Source organism: Dasypus novemcinctus, chromosome 22 (assembly GCF_030445035.2).
Source record: "Dasypus novemcinctus isolate mDasNov1 chromosome 22, mDasNov1.1.hap2, whole genome shotgun sequence".
NCBI classification, from domain to species: domain Eukaryota; kingdom Metazoa; phylum Chordata; class Mammalia; order Cingulata; family Dasypodidae; genus Dasypus; species Dasypus novemcinctus.
Window position 1 is genome coordinate 1,950,887 of NC_080694.1, and position 12,533 is coordinate 1,963,419.

Below are 12,533 nucleotides of genomic sequence, written 5' to 3' on the forward strand. Positions count from 1 at the left end.
ACATCCTAACTAGCTGTGTGAGCGGGGCTTCATTTTTCTCATCTGCTTTCCCTGTCGTTACATTTTAGTGAAAAAAATTATTAAGCTTGTTTTTGTTTCTCTGCCTTAGTTTCAAGAGAACTGATGAAGTTGTACAAGTCATGTTCTCCATGACCATGTTTAGTTTTGTTTTAATTTAGGTATAGATCAGGAGGAGTTGAGAATCCAATGGCATGGCTTTAACCACCTTGCGGAGGAACCTTTGTCATTTGTTGGATTGTTTAGCACACAGAGCTGTGGCTGCTCTCAAACATCAACCAGAAAACCATGTTCACTAGGCAGCCAAGGTGCATCCGTGTCCACTGCTCTTTTCACAACAGTCCACACCTTTCAGGGTCAGGTTCCATCATGCCTGTTGTAAAAAGTTCCATTCAGAAAATGGAAATTACCCCCATCCAGTTGGTGAGCCAGTGTTTTCTCAAGTACATGATTGGGACAGGCTGGAAAAAAATACTGAAAACATGGATGAACAGATATTTTACCAGAAACTAAGCAACTTCACGTCATCTGAAGAGGTGTTACATTTTATGGGCACATTGGGCACTCTGCCTGATACTGTGGCAGCAAGACCTTTGCAGAGCATTTGTGAAGTGGAAAAAAAGATGGCAACAGTAGGCTGCCAAAAGAAATCTTAGAGAATAACATCTTCAAAGATTTATGTCTTCAGTTCAAACAGGATCCCTAACATTTGTCAAACACTGGTTTAGTGACTGCTTTGCAAGCTCTGCTTCTGTTGCATGCGAATCCTCAAAGTGGCTTGTTAGTGAGCCTGGTGGCAGAATGCCAAAGTCATCTCAGAAAAGGTGACCTGGAAGTTCACAATCTCTTTATTCTTGTCAAAAGGCTGATTAAACTGCAAAGTCCAGGTTGTGCAACAGTAGAACTGATTCTATGTCAACTGCAAGATGAAAATTTGGAAAAATTTACCGCTAAGGATATGGTGGCCCTTTATAGAATACTCCAGGCATGTCCTGAAAAAGCAGATCAGCTCCAGATGTTTCAAATAAGATGAACAACTATTCTCTGTCAGTAGTTTCCAAACTGAGTCCTACTTGGGTTAGCCAAATGCTCAGTGCCTTAGTGGTATTTGATCAAACTCAGGCATTTCCTCTGGTCATAAAATTGGGTAAATATGCTGTCAGGCATTTCTCTAGTTTCACTAATGAAGAGCTAAATAAAGTCTTAGAGGCTTTCATATACTTTGGGCACACTGACAGATTTTTTACAAAAGTCCTGGAGCAACACATAGCTGTACTTTGTCTTTCTTTGAATCCTGAAATTGTCAGCAAAATTATGGAATATTGCAGTAGAAGACTGATTCTTTCAAAGCCTATCTTGGGTACAGTGGCAGAAAATTTTGTTTGCCAATCAGAAAAGTTTTCACTTACTCAGATTTCTGTGTTAATTGAACCATTTGGAAAACTCAATTATTTACCACCAAATGCCTCTGCTTTATTTAAGAAGCTAGAAAATATTCTTCACACATTTCAATTATTTTCCACCCAAAGTACTACTGAAACTTCTCCATTCATGTTAGCTTATTGAATGCCATCCAGTCAACTTTATGGCAAAAAATATTTAATCCTTATTTTCTTCAGTGGCTGCAAGGTGAGTTGGTTATAACTTTTGAGAGTGGAAAAAGGAACTTGTGATGCTTTCAGGTCTGTGCACCTTTTATACTGAGCAGTGCTATGCCTTTATTTCTCTTCCCTAGTGATCCAAAGAAAAGGTCTGATGTGGCAGGCTATAAACCCAGGTTTAAAGAATGCTAGAGCATCTGATAGAGGGAGGAAAATGGTTTTGGATCCTGCTGCCCTAGCTAAGGATTTGTGTTCTTGTGGGGATATGGTGATCGTGAAGCTCAGTAATATGCTGTAGATTGAGAGCAACTCTAATCCTTTGAGAGGATGGCATTGTTCGTCTTACTTCAGTATGTCACATTTCTGGATCTCTGTACTTAAAGGAGATTTGCACTAATCCACTCAAAGAAGTTAGGAGCTTGGGTTCTAGAAGTCAAAATGAGATGTCACTGGTTAAGCAAGAGGGCATCATTCTAACAAGTTCATTTTCTAGTGTCACTTAAAAATCCATCACACTTCTGGAATGAATGAATTAGTGCTGTGTGTCCATGATTGTTTTCATTACATGTATCAAAATTCAGATGTAACTGATTGAGATGCTTTTTATTTCAGGTGAAGAATCATATGTGGACAGATTGAGTCTGGCACAACTGACACAACTGAACTTACCCTGAGTCCTAGAATGTCCTTTCTATAAGGTAAAAACACAAAGTATATGGCATTATTTCACTGAAGGTGAACAGTTTTCTTGTACCCCTTCTGAAAACTAAGTTGCTTCTCTTTTGACCTATCTCCATAACCTTATTAAAAGGGAAAACTTACATTTACTTGGAATTAGGTGTGACAGCTAGCCTCTTCTTTGATAAATTGACCCCATTTCTGTCTTGCCCTATAGGACCAATTCCTGCTATATGAGATTTCTAGACAGTTTCAAATGTTGAAGGCGTGTGATTCGAGTTTCAAGTGTTGAGGGCATATGATTAGTACTCTTTGATTCACTTTGAGGGTTTTAAAGGGTTTTAGAGTGCACAATAGCCATTTGATTTTTAAAAAGTCTGAATCTCTGAACTCTACAAATCCTAATTATTTCTGAGTGCATTTTTAAACCAAGTCAGAAATTTCACTCCTCTCTGGTAGAGTTTCATTTAGGTGGTGTCTGTGCTATAAAGATTCACTCTCATAACCTTTACAGCACACCTTTTTTTGTGATCAGAAATAGTGTCAGGAAGTGGACTTGGTCGAATGGCTAGGGCGTCCATCTACCACATGGGAGTTCCACGGTTCAAACCCCAGGCCTCCTTGACCCATGTGGAGCTGGCCCATGCACAGTGCTGATGTGCGCGAGGAGTGCCGCGCCACGCAGGGGTGTCTACCGCATAGGGGAGCCCCACACGCAAGGAGTGAGCCCTGTAAGGAGAGCCTCCCAGCACAAAAGAAAGTGCAGCCTGTCCAAGAATGGCACTGCACACACAGAGAGCTGACACAACAAGATGATGTAACAAAAAGAAATACAGATTCCCAGTGCCACTGATAAGGATAGAAGCAGCCAGAGAAGAACACACAGCGAATGGACACAGAGAGCAGACAACTGGAGGAAAAAAAAAAAAAAGAAATAGCATCAACAGACTTTGTCATCCTCTCCTTTGTCCTCTAAATTTGACTCAGGGTCACATTCCACAATGCCAAAGCATATAAAGATAAACATTAAAATTAGTTAACCCCAACCACCTCCCTTCCCTGAAATAATAAAATTGTAACTATGCCTTCTATGCCAAACATACACAAATACATAAGCCAATTTTCTTTTTGTTGGGTGACACTATTCGCATTACTCTACAATTTACTGTTATGTCCAATATATCATAGACCTTCCTTGAGGCCAATGTGTGTGGATCAAATATGTTCTTTTTCAAAGTGGCATAGTATTTTATGGGGCTTACTCACCTGTTCCCCAGCTTATAGACTTTCAAGTTCTTTCCACTTTTGGTCCCTCAGCAGTGTTGTGGTAACACCCTTGCATGTCATTCTCCTGGGGCCCATGTTCCTTTAATCTGCAGACTAGAGTGCTAATAGTGAGACTATTGGTATAATGTCAGTAGATAGTGACTCTGAGAGGTAGATGTCATGTCTCCCCAGCAGTGAGTAAAGGTGGCTGTGTCTCCCCTGCCTCCCCTGCACAGTGTTGTTAGTCCCTTTAGCTTTTGCCACTCACTTCAGTGGAAAAGGGCATCTTGTCACTTGTTTAAATTGCATTTAAATGAGCAATAATGAAGTTGAGTATTTTATCAAATGTTTATTGCCCATTTGTATTTCCCAAGAATTGCCTTCCTGCTCCCTAACTCATCTTTCTATTGGGTTGTTTGTGTTTTTAAGTTTTGTGTGACCAAATCTACCCCTCTTTTAATGGCTCCTGACTTTCCCATCATACATAAGATTATTTCACCAAATATGTGTTAGTACAAATATGTTACTAATTTTTCCCCATTGGATCTTTGCAAGTTCAGTTTCAGACCACTGCAATAAAGCAAGTTATATGCATGTTTTGGTTTCCCAGTGCATGTATTCTATAGTCTTTTAAGTATGCAGTAGCATTATTTTTATTTGTAAATGTATATACTTCAATTAAAAATTGACGCAATCCTGCCAATGGCCCACTGGGTGGACTGGAGGAGAGTGTAAACTACAATGTAAACCACTATCCATGTGGTGCAGCAGTGCTCCAATCGTATTCACCAAATGCAGTGAATGAACCATGATGATGAAAGAGGTTGTTAATGTGGGAGGAGTGGGCCAAGGGGGGTGGGGGCTATATGGGGACCTCATATTTTTTTTAATGTAACATTAAAAAAATTTTAAAAAGGGACACAGTTGAAGTGAGCATGTGCTGTTGGAAAACTGGCACTGATGGACTTGCTGAACACAGGATTGCCACAAACCCTCAGTTTATTAAAAAAAAAAAATAGTATCTGCAAAGTGCAATAAAGCAAAACTCAGGAAAAGGAGATATGCCCATAGTCTGATGTTTGGTAGGAGTTTAACTGTTCTTTTCTAGAGAGACAACCAGTTTTCTAGCACTACTTATTCAATAGGTATACTTTATTTACTGAACTGAGATGTCTGTTTTATCATTTTTTCTTGGATTAAAAAATTTAACTGAGTCCTTCAGGTCCTTAAAGCTATTCTGAGAGTTTCAGAGATGTTTCTTGAACTTGACAGCATTGCCATGATGTTTATTTTTCTTTTTTACAGTGGCTACTTTTAAAACACATTTTAAAGATAATTTGAGCTGTTAGACTTGAGCTATAATAAGGGTATTTTTCATTGCCATTTGAAGGAAGATATCTGTCCTAAGTCCTGGAAAAATATCATGTGTTAAAGTACTTTTGTATCAAACTTTTATACATGGGTAACTTACTAACTTCAATTTATTCTGTGGTTCTGTGTCTTATTTTTCTCTGTCATGTTTGTATATATGATTTTTAGGGTCCCAAACTTTTTCCTAAATATCAAGTGAAATCATTTCTTACCTCATGCCATTCCCTTGAGATCCCTGTGGATTTTCACCTTCATAAATCTGTGGTGATTGGATTGGTTGACCTTTTAGAAGCAAGATCCTACTTTGCTTCCAAAGTGTTAACACCCCATTGGTATATAATAGGTAAGTAGTAGGGAGTTTGTTACGGAACCTCAGTGGTTGTATTCTGTTTGAGAGATAGGTGGAGCTTAGAATGCAAAATGGAATCTTCCCTCCCTTGCATGAGGCTATAGAGTGTAGATGGTAGAATATAGAATATAGACTCTATTTAAATCGTTTGCCACAGATTAGCAGAATGTCTTTCCACAGTGTGTTTGCCCTTTTTAATCTTTTTCTGTTTGCTTCCATCTGTAAAACAGGGGTAAGAAGAATATTTACCTCAAAGACCTATAGCAAGAGGGAATAAATGAGGGGATAATACAATGAGTGCTCGTGACTGTTTAGCTGCTCTTATATTCTAGGCCTGCACTGTCCAGTATTGTAGCCACTAGTGCAGATGGCTACTTAAATTTAAATTAAACTTAAGTAAAATTTATAATTCATTTCTCTAGTTATATATCACATTTCGAGTGCTCCAAAGCCTCCATAGCTGGTGGCTACCATGTTAGCACAGATGTAAGCACATAAATCATCCCAGAAATAGCTACTGGAAAGTACTGACTGTGAGTCCAAGTCCTTCCTTCCATGAATTAAAAAAAAAAAAGTCATCTCAAAGAGGACTATCTCTGATAGTGATGTGGGCTATGGGTGGGAGGCTCTTTGTCTCTTCAGAGATAACCTTAATCTAAACTGTCTGTCATGACTTGTGGGTGTGGAATGGTAAGAGGCTGCAGTCCTGCCCTTGGTAGCCATGGAAATGACTCCAGTCCCAGGAAACAGTTTAACAATGCAAAGTCTATAAACTCTAAATATTCAGGGAAAATGCAAACCAAATGTGCTAAAAGCTTATCTAGAATGTATGAAGTCCCTGCTAAAAGCTTACCTACCATGTGGAAGATGTATATGCTAATTCAAACCTATTGAGAACTGAAACAAAAGGACCTTTTGGCCTTTCCTCTCTGTGTAAAAGGGACTCAAAAATCTTGTTCAGGGCTCAGGATTGAAACAGAAAGCTCCCGAGTCCAGCTGGCCATCAGTAAACCATTTTTCCTTCTCAAAATCATTCCTGAGTCCTGGCCTTTCTATACACAAATAATTGAACCTCTCTCAAATTCTACAACAATAGTGTTACTGGATTTTATTTAGGTTCTTGGCTATGCTGCAGAAATGAATTTCAAGAGCATGCCAGGTGAGTTAGACCAGTAATTATTCAGGTAGGGAGGAAAGAGAAATGGGAGAAAATAACAGAGCAAAGGTCCCAGGTAGAGAGTAAGGGGGTGAAAAGGGATAAAGAGGACTGATTTACAAGCTATAATTCCCCATTATAGATTATATATGCCCAGGTTTACTTGCATGGCCATGTGGCAGAGGAAAAATGGCAAGATTGGCACACAGAGGGTAGGAACAGGTCCAGAGGCAAGAGAGCAGGGTAAGAGAGTGCTCAGGCCTTGTCTGCTTTATAAACTATTAAATATTCCACCCCTTTGCTAATGGCAGGGAAGGAGTTCCAGCTGTTTGCTATTTTGATTGATTACCCCACCTATCAATCCCCCAGTGAGGACCCAACGATAAAGTCCTTGGGGAATATCTGGGGCTTTCCTTGTTCCCAGAAGAAGTCTTTGTTCTGGATTGCAGAATCCTGGGGGTGGGGACCTTCCAGCAGCCATCTTAGGGGTTACTGATGTCCATGTGGACTTTGCCAGGTTCCAGATTTGTCTATTAGTTCCCTATCTTACTAGACTGTTTCAGTAGGCTCCAGATGGTCAGGTGTTCAGCCTCTCTGCTCTCATGACCCTTTCTACGTAGGAATGGCATACACCAGAGGACTGGGAAGGGAACTCCAGCCATGCCCCTTGGCCACGTGTCACAGTTGTGGGGTATGTTAGCTGTTGAGAGGTGCTGAAAGTGATGGACATGTTGAGCTCCTTAGGTGTCTAATTTTGCTGAACTTAGAGGATCTTCTTCACTGTCTGAACTGAAGGTGTGCCACCATTTGTAAGGATGAGGAGAAGATGCATGGTTCCTATTGCACCCCTGCTAATTTGAGGACCTACTCCTTAGCACAGGAAACCTCCTGAATTTCAGGCATATGTGCTTGTTCTTGAAGTCAACTAAGTGAACATCCTCACCTTCATTTGGTTGTGTTCATTACTTTGCAGCCTTCAGTCCTATTGATAAATATAGTTTGGAAGAAATCAAAACAGAATAAAGAAGTAAAGGAAGATAGTGTTTGTGAGGGTATAACATGAAGACTTTTTCCCTTTCTTCTCTCACCAGATATTGAAACTAAATTAGATAAAGAAGGATTTGTATTATCATTTACAGTTGATGAAGATGTACACAAAAGGTAAACAAACTGTTTTGGTTTTTACGTTACAAGGCCTTTTGAGGTGAAGAGGCAAGGATCTTTTTCTTAAAAGGGTGAGAAAAATAGATGATTCTGGAAATTAAAACTACTTTTCAGGATATGTTTTTTGGAAATTTCTTGTAATATTTTATAAACAGCATCATTAATAAAGCTGAGTACTTTTTTAGTAGACTAAAGAATAACACATTCGTGATTGATGTGAACGTATTGGCCATTAGGAATAGCCAAATCCCAAGTAAACTTTGGCAACAAAATAATAAGAATATTTGGGTTGTTTTTAAAAATGTTTCTTTCTCTTTGATTTTTTTTCAGAGTAGCACTATGCATTGATGGCCCCAAAAGATTTTGTTTTAACAGCAAAAATTTACTAGGAAAAGCTGTTAAACAATGGCTCCTCCAGTTACTTGGTTATCAAGTTGTCCAGGTATGGTTCCAATTCCCCACTCCCAAGTAATCTCTAATTCAGACTTGCTTTTGCCAGAGTCCTAAGTAGTCTGCTAGCCCAGGGGGACAAGAATCTTATATCTCTAATTTAATTACCCACTTTGTTAATTAGGCTTTTCAGGATACTTGATATTTTTTTATAAATCTTTGGCTTATATTTTGAAATACAGAATTTTCAGACCTTCAGTTTTCCAAAAGCAGAGCATACCTATATTCTTCATAAACTATGCTCAACTCTGCTTTTAGAGTTGCTAAATTATTGGAATATGATGTAAGGGTAAGAGTGGACAAGTTGACTCACTAAACCCAGTATCTTCATCACTACCTAATGCCTAAGACCTTATTGTTTCCTTTGTAAGTTACTTAATAAGGCATTATGATGATGAGTGACTAGAGAATATAGATGAGTTTCCCCAGTTCTCTAAGGTATCAGTGCTAGTCTGCTCCCTGGTTTCCTCTCTGGCTTACTCTTCTCCAGTTCTTCTTGCACATCCCCAGATTAATCTTCTGAAAACTCTCATCATGCAACCTGTGACCAGAACCTTGTTTCTTTCCTGTTCACAGGAACCTCCTCTGCTCACAGGACCCCTTGCAGGCCACACCTTGTTTACCATCCCTTCCCCCACCCCCCCCAGCCCACTCCATTTTCTCTTGCCTTGCTCCTTTGCCCAGGTGCCCCTTCTCCCTCCAGACAGCATCTCCCCATGACTAAATTCTGTCCATTCAGTAGCACCCCACTCAGGTCTCTTCTTTCCCCACAACCTAAAATCCCAACTCCCACTGAGGGTGGGGTACTGATTTTCTTCACACAATCTCCTTTGGCTTGTTGCTTACTTCAAGTATTTATTGTGTCCTTGAGGACAGGAATTGTGTTTGATCCTTCTTTAAATATCCCTCTTATTTAGCCAACAAATATTTCTTGAGCCCTATTATGTGCCAGGCACTGTTCTGGGCTCTGGGAGTACCTGTGTAAGATAGCTGTGACTGTGCCCTCAAGGAGCTTCCATTCTTGTGGGTGGCAAGGACTGGGGGGCAGGTTGTTAGAGACCAACAAGTTGAACACCATAATTTCAGTTGTGAAGGATTATAATAGGCAGTTTATTTTTTCTTTCTTCTTCCCTTAACACATTCCCTTTCATGAGGTGGAGATGCTAAAATCAAGGCTTGAATTGGTGGAATATTTATAAAGAAAATTGTTTTCTCAAAATCCTGGGGTTCAGTGCTGATAAGAAGGAATAGTGACTTCAGAACTCAGATTGTGAAAGAAGTTGGATTTTATGGGACTCTGTATAAAAAGAGCTTTATTTGTGATTTAGCCAATTTGCAGAATTATGGACTATTAGGCAATCTGAAAAGGGCCTGTCCAGATCTTACAGAGACATGGAAGGAGCCTTTATTTTCCTTATTCTGTGTATACCAAGTATCAGTGATTGATTTAAAATTAAAGTTCAATTTAATACTAGTATCATAGATGCTTGATTTTATATGTCAAACAGATTTTTGATCAAGTACAGTAAATGAGTACAATGAATAAATATTTTTAAATCTGTCATCTTGTAACAGTTATCTGCTAAATGAAAATAGTATGCTCTTTTAGAGACATTCATTTCCTCTTCTTACAAATATATGAAATGTTTTCTCCCATTTTCTAATGTACTTTGTTAGCAGATGTAATGTATGGTGAGGAGGAGCAAAACACAAACAGATAACAGCACTTTGGATTATTATAACATTTATAATTATAGAATTATACAGAAATAATCCTTTAATAAATATAGGGAAGCAGATATGTCTCAAGCAGCTGGGCTCCTACCTACCATGTGGTAGGTCCTGTGTTCAGTTCCGAGTGCCTCCTAAAGAAGATGAGCAACATAACAAGCTGACAGGACTAACTGGCTTGGTGAGCTGATGCAGCAAGGTGACACAGATGATGCAACCAGAGACACAGCAAAGAAATGAGACATAACAAATGGAGCAGAAGTGGCTCAAGTGATGAGGTGCCGCCCTCCCACATGGGAGGCCCCAGGTTCGGTTCCCAGTGCCTCCTACAAAGAAGACAAGCAGACAGCAAGCCCAAACAATGTGTGTGGGGGGGTAATAAATCTTTAAGTATATATATATTCAGGAGCTTTTTCTTTTTAAATGTACAAAGAAGTAGAGTAAATTTAGATAGGGTTGTGTGTGGGAAGTAGGTTTGAATGTACATAAATGAATTACATTGTATTGAGCAAAATACAGATGATTCACTCTCCCATTAAGGTCAGGTTAAAGCTTGAGGGGAGAGTAAGACAAGGCAGGCTGGTGTGGAAAGGGCTGCAGTTAGGAGAATGGGTTTCTACCACTGCTAGTTCTGGGACCTTGGACAGGGCAAAGAGCTGTCATTTACTTTTCACCTGCTCTGTGCCAAGCTCTGTGCTAAGCACTTGAACACAAGACTTGTATGATTCCCAGGGGCCTTGGGCTTGGGCAGTGTCCCTCTCTGATAGGGAACCAGCTCAGAGACTGTCAGTGCCTGCCCTGGCTATAGCACTGGGGTGAAGATGAGACTTGAACCTGGTCTGAGCCTCATAAAGCAGAGGGCCAAGAATCTGCATTCAGGAATCACATACCTGGGGTTGATTTCAGCCTCTCTTGCAAACTATATGATCTTGGGCCTTGTTTCCAAATGGCTAATCATAAATAAGGATGAAATGAGTTAATACACATAAAAACACTTAGGAAAAGGCCCAGCACAAAGTAATCACAGGGCATGTTAACTGCATGTCTACCAGTATTAGGGTTCTCTGAGGAAACAGTCAATAGGATACAGATCCATATGTAAATAGGAAGGGATTTGTTAATGGAATTGGCTCAGCAACCCTGGGGATGGGCAAGTTCAGATTTCCTAGGGCAGGCCATGCATTGGAAACAGTGAAGGGGATGACTTCTCGGGAGAGGCTGGAAAAGTAGAGAAAGGAGTTGTGACTGCTGAGAGCCTCGGTTTAGCTTTAAGACCTCCAGCTGCTGGGGTGATGGGAGTCCCCTCCTCACTGAAGGCAGTCACCCTTGTGGGTGTGATCAGCCATAGTTGCAACCAAGTGCCTAATGATCTAAAGCCACCTATGGAACTCCCTTACAGTGGCAGACCAGGGCTTGCATCATCCAACAACTGGGCACCAACTGGACGGTGATTAACCATCACATGACCCCATCATGCTGTAACATTTTACATCTCTTTACTTTTTTAGATGTTTTTATCTTTAGCATAGGATATTAAAACTATATGAGTTCTAGAGCTCTCAGTTCACTTTTAAATTTTATGCTTCTTTGCAGAGAAGGAAAGAGACAAATAGAAGCAAATAAAAGATTGACCAGGAGAATATGGTGTCTGAGTGAGTACACCTCATAATCTCTCCTGCAAAGAAGCACCTGAGTAGGGTTGGAGTCCTGCTGGACTGGGCTGTTTCAGGTGTTTGCAGGGTAGGAGGTGTCTGGACATCGATTTGGTGGGACGGTGACAGAAGAGATTCTTGCAAGAGGCAGAATTTTGGGTCTCTTGCATGGAGGTCAGAGGTTGTGGACAGGACCCTTCTCCCTGGGGCTGGCAGCCCGGCTGTGGCAATTCCTGAAGGCTTTGCTGTGCTTGGGAGTTCCAAAGCCCTGAGTGGGCTGTTTCAAGGGCTTGCAGGGCAGGAGGTGTCTGGATGTCGATTTGGTGAGACAGTGATGGAGGAGATTCTTGCGAGAGGTGGAATTTTGGGTTTCTGACATGGAGGTCAAAAGTTGTGGGTGGAGCACCTCCCCCTAGGGCTGGCAGCTGGGCCATGGTGATCCCTGGGATCTTTGTTTTACTGGGGTGTTCCCAAAGCCTGAGCAGGCTGTTTCAGGGGCTTGCAGGGCAGGAAGTGTCTGGATGTTGATTTGGTGAGACAGTGACAGAACAGATTCTTGCAAGAGGTGGAATTTTCAGTTTCTGACACAGAGGTCAGAAGTTGTAGGTGGAACCCCTCCCCCTAAGGCTGGCAGCCCATCTGTGGTGATCCCTGAAATATTTGTTGTGCTGCAGTATTCCCAGGCCCCATGTTAACCAGATGCGTGGTTCCCAGGTCTGTGTCCCCTAAACCCTGGTGGCCCACGCTGTAGAGACTCACACACCTTGAGTCTGCAATATCACAGAATTCCCATCCCCAAATCCACTGTGCCCTGAGGTCCGTCTGAGGTCCTTGATTACCCTAGCCCTTGGCATATGTGTTGTTTTTTGTTTTTTGTTTTCTTCTCTCTCCTTGAACTTGGAGGAGTGTACCAGCTGACTTGGGGAGAGTCTAGGAAGAAAGGAGAGGCAAATCTGCTGAGGAAGCCCAATTTACCGAAATGTCCTGGGATAGGAAACTTGGTCTAGGAGAAGGTAGGGTCAGAAAATCAATTAGACCTCTCCTAGCACACCTAAAGGGGAGGGACTGTAGGAGGTGCTATCCAAGCTCCCAGTAGC

General features: G+C 41.0%; 1 pseudogene; it reads left to right on the forward strand.

The window, feature by feature from the left end:
• The first annotated feature begins 212 nt into the window (after positions 1–212).
• Positions 213–9,327, forward strand: LOC101442746 (FAST kinase domain-containing protein 3, mitochondrial-like; annotated as a pseudogene).
• Positions 9,328–12,533: the final 3,206 nt, after the last annotated feature.